The 14,650-nt window shown below is 43.7% G+C and overlaps 1 pseudogene; it reads right to left on the reverse strand.

Moving 5' to 3' along the window:
• Positions 1-405: 405 nt before the first annotated feature.
• LOC132527978 (ferritin light chain-like) lies at positions 406-975 on the reverse strand (annotated as a pseudogene).
• Positions 976-14,650: the final 13,675 nt, after the last annotated feature.

Below are 14,650 nucleotides of genomic sequence, written 5' to 3' on the forward strand. Positions count from 1 at the left end.
GATTTTTTTTAACCGATGGAACAAATAAGAAGTCACAATTAGAGTTTTACCATTTGAAATGATTCATAGTAAACCCAAGAATGTGAGTTATAACATTTTTCTAATTATTCCTCCCTGAAATGTTCCTCCTGAGACTTTCCAAAGAAGGAGAATGCGGTAGACTAAGGGTAAGATTTCATTCCTATCTTTGTGTGGTACAGGCAAGTGTTATATAAATAACTGTATAAGTAAAGATATTGGTATGTTAGAACAGAGAGAGAGAAATGTCAACTGCGTTTTCATATTAACTGTTATTAAAAATGCTCTGGTCATGGGGATCACCTGGATAATTTTTCTTTTTTTTTCTGCAAAACGCTTAATTGTTTCCATTTGCTCCAAGACTTGGGAGAGGGCCCCAGGGTGGTTAAAAAGCTGCCTGGTGGCTGAGGAGCGGGGCTTCAGGCAGAAGCCCTGACACCAGAGGGGCTCCTCAAAGGCGGCTAGGCTTCGCAGGCTCCTAGTCGTGCTTGAGGGTGAGCCTTTCGAAGAGATACTCGCCCAACCCCGCCTGGGCACCAGCCAGCCTGCGGAGGTTGATCACGTGGTCGCTCATCTTCTTGATGAGTTTCACCTGCTCTTCTAGGAAGCGGCTCTCCAGGAAGTCATAGAGTTGGGGCTCTGCGTGGACAGAACCCAGGGCATGCAGATCCAAAAGGGGCGGGTTCAGGTTCTTCTCCCTGAGAATGCCGGCTTCCACAGCGTCCTGGGTTTTTACCCCATTCTTCTTGAGGTGGCTTCTGCACCTCCGCAGCCCTGGTTTTGCATTTTCAAGAGACGCTTGGCGCCCTTGCGCTTCTCCTTGGCCAATTCGTGGAAACAATGGCCCACGCCCTCCAGGGCCACATCGTCGAGGTGGAAATAGATGCCCAGAGAGAGGTAGGTGTGGGAGGCCCCACAGGTGCATGTTAACCGGGTGGTTGACTTTCGCCTCCACATTGGTGGAATAATTCTGATGATCTGGGAGCTTATGGTTGATCAGTAATAAGGAGCTAAACTCAAAAAACAGTGTTGTCTGGTCCCGGTGGCCTAGGATAGCTGATGGCTGATTCCGAAGGTTGCAACTGGAAAAAAGGTTGGAGGGTGGTCAGAGACTGGAGCAAGGGGCGCACCTAGGTCTGTTTTGTCCAAACACTGTTAAAGCAAGAGCCAGATCTGGGGGACCGCTGAGCGCACTGCTGGATAATTCTTTTCATAAGCTATTTCCTGTCATTGTGATCAACTAACAAATCTTCACCACATCCTGAGAGGTAAACAGGGGTCTTTATAGTTAATTTAAAAAAGAAAGAAAAAAAAAAGGATGGCACAAATAGTGAAAATCTGTTGTATGTTGAACTGTTAGTCTCTGCATCATTGGAGGTTTTATATCATTGCCATAAAAATCTAATGACAATATTTTCACCTGGAATATTTACCAAGAAATAACCTTTCTCTTTCAAAAATTGAGTAGAATACCTATGTAGGGGATGCTTCCTGTTTTAAGTGTCTACATTAAGAAAGAAAGTTTCTTTTCCTGTTTCCCAAGGAAACTCCCAAGTAAACTCCTAGTTTCCTTGGGAAACTTCAACAAAGAGGGCCTCATTGTAGTTCACTCAAACTAGATGACTCCCCGTTTTCCATATCTGTTCTCCTACACCCCGCTTTTACTGGGGGTGGGCCTTCTCTTTGGGGATCTCCTCACTCCCGAATCTGGTTGTCCAATTCCTTTTCCTCGTTCAAGGCCTAGGTCGAATGCTCTCTCCTCCATGAAGCTTTCTCTGCTGTCCTACTGAGAAGGAATCTCTCCCTCTACTGAACTATGCAAGCAATTTGTCTTTCTGTCTCTCAGTTGTTTATATACATTCCATCACCCCTGCTTAACTGTAGGCATCTTGGGAGTAGGATCCAGTCTGAACCAATTCTAGTGCCTTACGCATTGTGAGTATTCAATAAATATCTCGAGTGAATAACTTTTACCAAGAGAATTCTGGTCATTGATCCATCATTATGATGGTCAAGAGTTCCAAACGTAGAGTCCAAAACCTTTCAGGTACACACACAGAAAGTCCATTGTGCTTCTGTAGTGCCTCATTCCTTGAGAAATGACCAGATTCCAACAGTCCCCCTCCTCCTATGGCAAAAAAGTTGTGTGCAGTGTGGGTGACATCATGGGATTTCTCACTTTGTCCCCTTGTCTGGTTAAAGATAAACTCTAATCAACCCTGGCCTCTTTCCTAGATGCCTATTTGCCGTTCAGGTTATCAAGCAGAAATAGTTTATTTTAAAAAATTATAAAAGCTGACATTTTTTGAGGGTTGTATGCCAGGAGATGTACTGAGGATTTTATAAATGTTGTCTCATTTGAGCCTCACAACCAGACATGAGGGAGAAGCTATTATTACCCACACATCACTGGGAGGGAACTGCGCTGAGCGGTTAGATGTCTTTCCCAGTTATACTACGATTCTGGGAAAGAGCAGAAGCAGGACTCAGGTCTGTTTACATCCATAATCTGAGGTCTTAATCCTTCTCCTTCCTTTTTTTCCAGCTTCACAGTTTTCTTCACCCCCTCTCCTCAGTGAACTTCCCATGGAACAGTTGAACTCAGGGGATATTTGTACACTTTTGTGGGAACTTACCCAGAGCAAACCTTACTCTAGGGACTCTAGACAATGATGCTCTGTGTGTCCAGCAAAAACACCCATCTTCAACCGAAAATAATTTACTGAAAATCCCATTTCTACCTAATTCTATATGGTATGGGCGGTTTGGGGCGCAGTTAGGAAACGAAAGGAGGCCGAGTAAAGACACAAACGTTTCTCTTCACTTGTAGGGAAGGTGCTGTCACACAGCTGAGCATGGAAATGGGTTTACACCAGGGAGGTGGGCTTAGGTGTGAAAGAGATGATCCCCTAGCCCACCCGGGAGCTGTGGCTGTCAGCCTGGGATACACCAAGGCCCAGATACCCCAAGCCCCAGTGTTTGCAAGGCAAATCCATGCTGATACATGGAGCGATAACAGAGCTCCTGGAGAAACCTTCTGCTTGGCGTTAGGGTAGAAAGAACAGCGATGCCCTTCATCCAATACAAAATTTCCAACACAAAGGTGAGAGAAAAACCGAACATCTACTCAAAGAAAGAGGTAAAAACCCATCTGATAAACCCTGCCACAATATTTTCTTCAAGTTTTATTTATTCAGCATTTATACTAGTGGTTCGCAAATTTTAGGATGCAAAATTACCTGGGTGGGTGGGAGGTGTTGTTAAAATGAATAGGCCCAGATCCTTTCCCCTAAAATTCTGATTCTGTGGGTTTAGGGTGAGTTCCTGGGCTCTGAATTTTAGACCGCATCCAAAGAGATTCTCGTGTTCCTCATCAGAGAAGTAAATTCTAAGAAAACAAGTCTGAAATGTAGGCAAGTGCTCTGAGAGCTGACGTTCTGTGGGCTTATTTAGGATGAAGCTTATTAATAACATTCTCCAGGAATGCTGTCTTTGGAGAGCTGGTGACGGCTGACAATGCCTTCAGCTACTGCCAGAAAGTTTCCTGTTCTCCTTCAACAAGGAAAACTTGTTCTAGGAAAACTTTGAGACAGGACCGAGGGTGGGATAGGGGCAGAGGAGCTGTCCCTGTGTGGGTGAGAGGAAGCACCTGTGCCTCTGCTGGTCTTAGCTGGGCAGGCCTCCCAGGCACTCTGCAGGAGGCAGGTCAAGGGACCCCTAGGCTTCAAGGAGGATCGTTTTCTGAGGGAGGGCTCAGCGAATCTGAAGTCCCGAACAACAGATCTTTCATTCACTCGACAGTTGTAGGGGCCTCTTATGTATCCACGCGGTAGGCCTGGGCCTTGCACATGCTTTTCTCTCTTCCGGGAAGGCGATATCCCCCAGCTTCGCCTAGTTAATTTTCTCCTTCCAGACCTGGCCTGCCTAATGAGGCCAGTTCCCCAGGATATGCCCTCATGTTATCATTAACCTGGGAAATGGGATTCCTTGATTCATGCCTGTCTCTCTCATTTGTAAGCTCCATGAGGGCAGGGGCCATGTTATTTTATGTTTTAATATTTTTATCTCTGAGTCACTGGATTTCAGCAAAAATAATTTGCCGAAACCCAGTTTTCAGAGTGACTGCTGCATTTAGCAATGTACCAGTTTAACAGAGTGGATTATTTTTCAGTTATAAATTATACAGCAAATTGTATTAGAATGTTTTAACAGCTTTTGATGATTTCTGTGAAGTTCATTGGTTTTAATTTTGTCTTCATAAAGCATTTTAAGGAAAGTTTGATTGTTAACAGCTAAGGATCATAGAATGGTTTAGCCTTTTAGAGTATAAAATAATCAGGAAAGGGTATTTAGTAACCAGTAACCAAAACTTAAAGATTAGTACCCTAATTCTTTTTTTTTTTTAATATATAAATTTATTTATTTATAGCTGTGTTGGGTCTTCGTTTCTGTGCGAGGGCTTTCTCTAGTTGCGGCGAGCGGGGGCCACTCTTCATTGCAGTGCGCGGGCCTCTCACTATCGCGGCCTCTCTTGCTGCGGAGCACAGGCTCCAGACGCGCAGGCTCAGTAGTTGTGGCTCATGGGCCTAGCTGCTCCGCGGCATGCGGGATCCTCCCAGACCAGGGCTCAAACCCGTGTCCCCCTGCATTGGCAGGCAGATTCTCAACCACTGCGCCACCAGAAGCCCAATACCCTAATTCTGACATTCATTCCCTTAAGTATGAAATTGCTAAAGAGGGATTCAGAGTAACTAAATTAACATGAAACACAGGGATTTTAGACACTAACTGCTAGTCATATAAAATCAAGGCTGATATGCCATTTGAGGCATTGGTGAAAGAATGTAAAAATGCTTAAAGAGAAATCCAAAGTGGCATTCAGAAAGATGGGGAAACTAAGTCAGTTGAAACAATCTCATTCCATGTATAATGCTGTGATTTAAAAATTTAATTGCCAGAAACAAAAGTTAAGTCCACCATGCCACCAAGCAATTGTAAAAAGAATATTAATTAATCATGGTTATAATTTGAAAATATGAGACAATTACAGAAATTAGAAGTAGCCGAAGATTCAATTTTTATTTTCTAGCAAGGAGAAATTGAGGTACTTTTACATGATTGTAGTGCACCAAAAATTTTGAAATAAAAGGGCAAATGTGTTCAATGATACATAAAGGAAGTAAGGAGGCTCATGAGGGGGTGGCATGATTAAATGAATGACAAAAGTTTAAATTTGACTTACATATTACCATAAAACTAAAATTTACAAAAAAGAATTTAAAAGATTAGTTAAAAATGCTAAAAAGATAGGTAAAATAAAAAATGAAGGAAATGTAATAATTATTATAAGGAAATATAATAATAGGAAATAATGAAGCAACAACATCATATACTGAGGCCATTATTCCTCTTAGAAAAATGGAAAAAATAATCCTTTAAGTGCTAAAGAGTTGACAAAACTGTAAATGACTTAAAAAAAGAAATCTGTTTCAGACTGTATATTTCTAAGAAAAATAACTAAAATTTTGGGTAACTTACTCTTTATCCATAAGAAGAGTAAACTATCCATAGCTTTTGACAAATTATAGTTCTTCAAAATGCTGCTATAAAAAGCAAATAAAAACTGACTAAGACCATCCTATAAAAATTGTAAATTGTATAGTTAAACTTGTTTTTGATAGATAGTTACATTTGGTAAATCTGACATATTAGTGATTCAGTAATCGACCATTTGATGCATTCATTTTGCAGGGTTGATTTTTGGCCAATTAGCCAGTTTCTTTCTTCGGAGTTTCTTTTATTTACCATCTCCAAAACCTGTTGCAGTGCCTGGTATGCAGAAGATGCTTGATAAACAGTGGATGAATAAATGAATGGATGAACTGTGCTGGGGCAGGGGAATATAAAGGCAAATAAGACTGTCAGGGTTCTTGGTTTCGTGAAGCTTACATTCTCCACTGAGTGGTAGTTCAACTCTTTTCGGTTACAATCTTTATATAACCGCAGAGCGACTTCATCTTCGTGTTGTACTGGTTCTTTTTTTTTTTTTTTAATAAATTTATTTTATTTTATTTAATTTTGGCTGTGTTGGGTCTTCGTTGCTGCGCATGATCTTTCTCTAATTGCAGTAAGTAGGGGCTACTCTTCGTTGCGGTGCGCGGGCTTCTCATTGCAATAGCTTCTCTTGTTGTAGAGCTTGGGCTCTAGGCGCGCAGGCTTCAGTAGTTGTGGCACATGGGCTCAGTAGTTGTGGCTTGTGGGTTGTAGGGTGCAGGCTCAGTAGTTGCGGCGCATGGGGCTTAGTTGCTCCATGGCATATGGGATCTTCCCGGACCAGGGCTCGAACCCCTGTCCCCTGCATTGGCAGGTGGATTCTTAACCACTGCGCCACCAGGGAAGCCCCTGTACTGGTTCTTGATTCATAGGAGCAGGTTTACTGTACCGTTACACTACACTTGGTATTTAAATGGAAATAGAACTTCATTCCATAGAAAGGTGGAAAACTTTTTCAAATAGGCCAGAGTGAGGCAATATTACACAGGCTTGTTTGGCAGTAAAATTTCTGATAAAATGATTGAAACTCTAAAGGTAAATTCCGTCTACGTGACATTCGCACAACACTTCATTCTGAAGTGATTGTCAAACAGATGCAAGAGAGAGAGAGAGAGGGAGAGAAAAGCAAGCAGAGGTAGGAAGAGCCAGCCAGTCCTCTTCCCCCCACCCCGCACGCCCCATTCATCATGGAGGAAGTGCTCACACAAATCCCATCCCAGGAAGTCACAGCTGCGCTGAAGTCTTTTTTTCTTTTCTTTTTTTCTTCTACCCCTTCAACTCGTCTCCTTGTCCATGATCAGAAACGAAGGGAAATGAGGTAAATGTAAACCCATCCCAAGCTTCACAAAGTCGACAGATGACAGGTAGGACGTGCAAACGGAGAGCCCGGCCCCTTGCGCACTGCCCGCGGTATCCTGAGCTCTTGGGGAACTGGTACAGTAAGAGCCAGAGGCTTTTCCTGTGCAGTGAGTTGGAATTAAACATGCTAATTTGAGGTCTCTTTCAAGTATTTTGTTTAACTCCATTGGCCTTTAATTCCTTTATATTGCATCATTTAATGTAATGTTATTTATATATGAAACATGTTATGCTTATTAACCAACGTGCAAAAATCCAAAGTACAGATTTTCTGTAATGGGCTAATTACAGGACTTTAAAGCCACCTACTGAGTTTTGCTGAGCTTCACAACAGGTTCACTGAACTGGATAAATTTATTCAAACGTGTGGAAATGAACCCCATTCTATGTGCAACGGTACTGGGAAAACACACAAATTATACCTCAATACCAGTTTAATGGGTCAAACAGTGAACCTGAATACTGAACTTATCTACATCTTAAACTAGTGGGGAGGCTTGTGGGAAGAAAGGGAGTTTCTCCCTGTTTGTAAACAGCGGTAATAAAACAATAAGCCTGGCAATTAGGAGCCAGTTCTCCACACTCAGAAGACAGAAGGGGCTTGCCTTCCAGTGACCTTTGAAAATACACAACTTTCATAACCCAACCTGAGTGGAATGGAGTGACGAAAGCTCAGCAAACACACATCTCAAGCACAGCCCTTTAATCTTTGCTGTGGAGAACAAGAGGTGCCTTTTCTTGTGTCATGGTTTAGGAAGACTTCAGCACAGAGTGTTCAGAGTTAGACACACAAGTAAGGTATAAATGTGTGGTGGAATTAAACACTGTCTTCAAACCAGCTTTTTACCCCTGAGCTGGATCAAAACAACAGAGATATGTTGATCATGTTAGTATTAATTCTTCATTAATCCACTCTTAAATGGATTTTTTTTGCATTTGAGAGTTCCAGAGGATTTTACACTCCAACTCCACAGCACCATATTTAGAACTATTATCCCATTATAAGAATACAAAGACTGGGCGGGGGCGGGGTGGGAGAAGAAAATGGAGGCTATAGACAGAGGTTTGAGAACCTTGTCAGGGACAAAGTTGAAAGAAAAGACCCTATTTGCTATGTTGCATCATTGCCAATGGAAGTACTGTTTTCGAGTAGAGAAACACACACACACATGCACATATACACGCGCACACACACATATATGATCATTTCTATCCCTTAGATGAAGATGGACATGACTTTGATTCTTTGATAGGTTTCCGTAGTAGATCTATCAATTTTGTCATGAAAGAGAAAAGAAGGTCATTTCCAAGCCTGAAAGAGCTCCAGTCTTGTCCTCAGGGCACCTTCTTTACAATGTACAATCCACCCCGTGACTGACGGACAGTTGGGTGTTGATAACCTAATTCATGCCTGTCTCTTCAGTGAACGCTGGTGTGCCCAGCTCTCAAAGCAATGAGCCTGGATTTTCCGAGCGCTCTCCGAAAGTGCCACGTATACCAATAAAAAGAGAGATCTGCAGGAAATGAGGTGTGACGCAGGCCAGCTTCACCAAGACTCTCGGACCAAGAAATAAGAATTTAAATATGAAATACTAAAATTTAACACATGACTGAAACAAAATAAATGGTGTACCAGTGAAAGCATTTGAGGTAATTAATCAATGCTGTGTTTGTACATATCATTAAATATATTATACTCAGTTTAGATTTGATTTCTATGCTCCTTTTATAAAGAGTTAAAAGAAAAATACATTTGAATTCACGCTGATACCGAAAACATGCTCCTAGCTTCTAGTTTTTTGGATTTCAAATCATTTCCATTAACAAACAGCTATTTGCCCTCTAATAAAATATGTCATTATGCTTTATTCACATCGCACAAAAGAATCACTGAAAAATCGCCCCAATGATGGCCAATAATTACACATTTTGCTCCTGTGCTAGCGATGAAGAAATCTGTTCATTGGAGAAAGCAGGTGCTGGGGCATCAAGCTAATAGTCGATGTGAGCCGTGGTAATTAGCCACAGCGATTGCTAAAATTAACAATTAGCTAACATGCAATTCTCTTTTTTGCAGGCTGCAGTTTACTTTGTATAATCCTTGCATGTTCTTAGTAATTATTCTGACAGCTTATTATTTTTATTTTTTCTGGTTTGAACACAGCTTTAACATTTGCATCGGGCGACCCAAATGTTCAACAGGCAGGGGCGAAACAACTGCTTGACTAGGCATTTTTCTGAGGACACATTTGGTGGTTGATCTTAACTTTTCATGGTTGGGGAGGGGATGGTTATAGGGATAAGATCTCTGAGTCTTTCAAGGCTATTGTCTTCTCCCCCTCAGGACTTCACTTGGTCATCCCGAAGCTTTTACAGGGAAAACTGCCCAGTCAGCGGCAATTTAGACTCGAGGGAACACTCCAGGGCTGAACACAGTCAGCCGGTCAAAACATCTTCTTTTCATTCTTCTTCCCTGGAGTGTGTCTTTGGTTAATGCATTCACTGTTCTCACACAATACCCTCCACACCCCCCCTCCCCTTAGTGAGGGAGAAAATGCAGCATACTGTGTGGATTGTTCTGGTCAGGGACTCTACGCTGGGATAATATCGCTAGAGCCTTCCAGTGGAATAAGCCTGGTGAACCCTCAGCCTGTGTGTGAAAGAAAAAAGAAAAAGAAAAATTAAATGGCAAGGGAGTAATTTGTTTCCAGAAAACCTCGGGGAGGGAGAGACGTGATGAAAGCTCTTAAAGCATTTAAGTAAGATAAACTGTGGCAACAACTTCAGCAAACTGCTCTTCCAGATTGTATTCGTTTCCTGTGCTGGCCAACAAATCACCACAGACATAGGGATATAAACGATACAATTTTATTTTCATACAGTTCTGGAGGTCAGAAGTCTGAAATGGGTCTCACTGGGCTAAAATCAAGGTGTCACCAGGGCTGCATTCCTTTCCTTACCTTTTCCAGCTTCTAGAGTCTGCCCACACTCCTTGGCTTGTGGCCCTTCAGAGCCAGCAATATTTCCTCCTCTCACTGTCCAGCCTTAGTCATGGCTCCCTTTGACCACAGCTGGGAGAGATTCTCCAATTTTAAGGACCTATGCGATGACATTGGGCCCACCTGGATAATCCAGGCTACTCTCCCCATCGCAAATCCTTGACTTCATCACAACATCTCTTTTGCCGTGTAAGGTAACATATCCACAGGTTCCAGGGGTTAGGACACGGACATCTTTGGAGGGCCGTTTTTCTGCCTGTCACACACACCAATGACATATGTACATATGGTAAATTTGTGTTTCTCTACAGTTGTGAGTCATCACACATTTAGCGTCAGGGAATTGGACTATTGAGGACTGGTGGAGATTGGGGGCCGGGGGCAGTGGATGTCTGTGGCTTCCATAGACAGTAACTCTGTATTGGCCCTTCCATGCTAGGTGTCTTAACTAATGCACAGAGCCCGTGTAGGCCAGGCTTCGTCCTGTCCCTCCCTCCCAGGCTCCTGAGTTTGGAGGGCCTTTTCAGCCTCTTAGTAAGAGGGCTGCCTCTTAGAGTACAGGCTTGGCCTGGCTAAGAGCTATCATCACGTGTCCTGTGCTTTATTATGGCGTTGGGCTGTAGCATGCTGGTTTACCGTGTGAATGAGTGAAACAGATTGCTGTCCACAGAAACTCTGAATTACATCAAGAAACACCACCCACTGCAGCCCTGAATTATAAAATGCTGGTGTATGGTCAGGCCACCCAAGATGGCTGTTCCCTTGCTCTCTGTACATCCCGCCCCCGCCCCCCGGCTTAACCAGCGCCTGCTTCACCTACACCCTACTCACCTGACTGACCTTCTTACCTACTTGCCCGTGCCCCAGCTGGTGATTGTTCTAGCTTTAGATCAGAGCTCTCCATTATGTTTATCAAGGGGTGGTGAGGGGCGTGCCACTCTGCTGGTTTCCCTGGTAACCAATGAGCCTACCTGATATCAATCCCCTAACTGGTAACCTCCCCCTGCCCTGGGAGCGAGCACAGCCGCCATGTCCTGCCTGCCGCCTGACGCACGTAGTGGGGTGTTGCTCCAGGACCTGCTTCTGACATGTAAGCCCCTGCTGCCCGTTAAACCCCAGATGTCCCTGTCGCTGACTCTGTGCGCTTTCTTTGGTCTTGGAGCTGGGCAAGTACGGGCCTTGTAGGCCTGAGGGGTGCAGCCCGGCAGCTAGATTCCTGAGAGGTGCTGAGACCTTGTCTGTGTAGGGTGCGAGGTGATTGTCAGGGCTCAGAAAGGCTTCTGCAGACATGAGGATAAGCCTGGGGAATTGGGCCTTCGGACGGGCTGTGGGCTGCAGAGGCTGAGGAGGGCCTGGCTTAGAAGGAGAGGTCAGGGAGGTGAGCCATGGCAGAGGCCGGGGCCAGACTTGGCGGTAGTAAAACGTTGCAACGTATTGTTTGTTTAAGTGGGAGGAAACTGGAATGAGCAGAGCCTGCCCAGAAGAGTTGAGCAGGCAGGAGTCAAACATCCAGAGAACAAATTGCTACCAAGTTGAACTAAGGTGAGAGCTCACATAGTCGCAGGTGTTCCTGGTCAGGCAGCAGAAGAGATGGGCGTATTGAGGTGTGCCTTGTCTTAAGAAACTCTGCTCGTCAAATAGAAATGTGTTGGATTTTTTGCTTTACAAAATAATTCATCCAATTGGTTTGTTGATATAGTGAGCTCCTCGCATATATCTAAAACAGGATCCTAGCCACAAAAAAATGTACTGTCCACCCCCAACGGTATATCGTTGTATAAAGTGAGCCAAGCACACAAGCTAAGGCTCTTGCAAAACAGTGGACCAGGGGAAATTTGGAGCCAAAGCATAAAAATGCTTTGCTAAAAAGTTCAAGGTGTTTGCCTCAACTCAAGAGGCCGGTCAAGATATAGGGATGACGTTTTCAGTGGTGCGGCAAGGTCATCAGAATGATGGCAGTATGTTTAAGGGGAAATGTGTTCTAAGGAGGCATCTCACCAGAGGATTGTCTTTATCTCATGTAAGAACAGCTGTAGCTTCCATGGAGGAAGTATGCTGGCTTAGAGCATGAGGACCGCCTTCTTTGTCTATGGCCTGCACTTTTTCTTCACTTCTGGCTTCTCAAAACAGTATTTAGTATTTAGGTCATTATCTTTTTGATTTACAGATGCCAAGACACACGGTGTTAGAAAATAGTTTAAGTTCCTAGAGGCAGGGCTGGTAGAGTTGGGAATAGAACCTAGAATCCCTGAATCGTGCTGTTGATGCTGTTGTTTTGGGGCTGTGTGTGCACAGTGTGGGCGAGAGAGTGGAGTGCGGAAGGTAGGGGTGTGTGTGGACATGGAAGGTGCGGGGGTGGGCAGGCAGGAACGGTGAGGGAGAGGGTGAGGCTGATATTGAGAAAACTATGAGTCATATATGCTTCTTCAGGGGCAAGGGCCCATGCAACCTCAGGTGTTGGGCATCACGGAAGATTCTCAAAGACAGGCTTCAGTGAATAAAAATGACTGAACCAGATGCTACGTTGTGGTCAGGGATGGCTGAGGAAAGGGAAACTGTAAAAAGCCACTGCAAAGAAAATGGAGGAGCAGGGGGCTAAGTAGCCAGGAATGAGACCACTCTCCTCAATCTAGATAGTTTTTGTAAGTGGAGCAAAGAGTCCAGCGTGTTTTTGCTAAACTTACTTAACGTGCCTACTCGTCAAGTGCAGCACAGGACAGGAAGCATAATTCCTAAAGTTCTCCAGCATAAGAGACTTCAGACCCAGCCTAGAGCATTTAACTGGGTAATGCCACGCCTCACAGATATGCAACGAGAACCAACCCCACCTTTGCCCCCCACCTCCAAACTGCTCTGCTATCACCTTTCAGCCTCATTCTCTCACCCTCTGCACCAAGAGATAGTTCACTATTACAACACCCAGAGAGGCATTGGAAGCTGGGTAGGTCATCTTGGGGAAAGATGGCAGTATGAATGTATAATGGGTCTATTCAGATCAACGGTATTCAGTCCAGGGCAAAATATCAAGTGGAAAGAATAATAACGCAGAAGAGGCTGTAGTGAGGTGTGTCTGTGTTTTCTAGGGACCCTCGGAAATGCTTGCTCTTGGTTCTTTTTCATTTGGTGTCGTTCCCAGTTTTTATTGGCGCCTAGTTTCCTGTGCTTCCGTTTAGAACAGAGTTTGGTAAGATTGCATTTGCTCCTTTGTTGAAGCCGGGATGACAGAACAATGTCTTGTGTATGGATTCCACTTTTCCAACACACTTTGGCACTTTCTTCTCTTCCTCCCAATTACTGCTCTCAGATCAAGATATCCAGCATTGTGCCATATCCTTAGGAAGGCTCTCCACATCTTGAGGTTACCAGGGCGTGGAGGTCATTGGTTTCTTATCTGACCCGTGACTTGTCAGTCTGTGACTAGTGGGCTGTTTCTAGTGTATAGACTGTCCAAATAGTGTTCAGGATCCCGGGTTCAAAGGAAGATGCATTCACTTCACAATAAAGCCATATCAGAAGGGACATCCCTGCAAAACTTTACCACTGTGGAAACAGGAAATGGTACTTATGTTAGATCAGGAAAAGAAGAACTTGGCATCAAAAATTGACGCTTGGGTGCACTAAGTCCATATGTCCTAATTTAAGTACTATATGGGCAGCGTTGATTGCAGGCTATCTAACCTAATCACTGCAATAGCTCAGTGAGAAGCAGAGTCCTGTCATACAATAAAATGCTATTAATTTTATGTTTCTCATTAAAAACTTTAGGCAGTCTGGGTATTTTATTGCGACTTCTAAATGTAGAAATCTAATTTAAAATTTTACCCATTAAATGTCTCCACACTGGTGTTTTGGATGATCTAATGAGTGGCACCATGTATAGGCCACAAGGTTATAATCTGAATTTATGAACTGTAAAGAAAATACCAGTACGCTGACTAACTAATGAGCTTTTTAATGATGAGAAATAGATAAAGCTTAAAATGCAGAATGTTTATCAAGGACCTCAGACAATAGCAAAGTGGAGCAATTTAGAAGTACTTAGCAGTGCTACTGCTGTGACAGAGAGAAGTGAACTATTTTCTTTCATTTGAAAGCACTGCTTTTCATACATGGGAGTCATTTCTATATTTTCTTAACTAAAATCAAATGTCCTGGTATAATCCTCTTTTTAGCAGAGTTCAAAATATAAATGATCTATTGATACCACTTTGATAAAGCACGAGAAAACGCCTTTACGAAAGGGGGGGATATCTGAATATCGACATGGGATAGTGGGATCCTGGGTTTCAAGGGGGTGATGGTTGAGACTTAGGGAAGCGGAGCAGCTTTAAACACAGTCATGCTGCCTGGAGAGAGTGGCAGGGCCCTGGCTGGGCTGACATGGCATCCCCATCTCAGGTGATTTATAGCAAGTCTGGACTTCCAAAGAGAGTGTCTGAAGTTTGCCTGTGGCTGCCTTTGCCCTTGCGCTCTGCAGCATAAAAAGAATTAATAAAGTTACACCTTGTCGTTTAAAGGCTCTTTATCTCGGGCCTCTAGAATGTGGCACCCCAGACATTTCCGGGATGTAGGACCGGCCTGGGAGAGATGAGTCATTTCAGAGCACTTGGGTCCCCAGGCAGCTATTGGGGTCTGAATGTGCCCTCCTCAATTTAAAAACTCCAAGTCTAAATTCCCATGACCGGGGAGGAAAGGAAAGGCTGGGATATGCTGTCATGCTG

Source organism: Lagenorhynchus albirostris, chromosome 1 (assembly GCF_949774975.1).
Source record: "Lagenorhynchus albirostris chromosome 1, mLagAlb1.1, whole genome shotgun sequence".
In the NCBI taxonomy this organism is placed as follows: Eukaryota; Metazoa; Chordata; class Mammalia; order Artiodactyla; family Delphinidae; genus Lagenorhynchus; species Lagenorhynchus albirostris.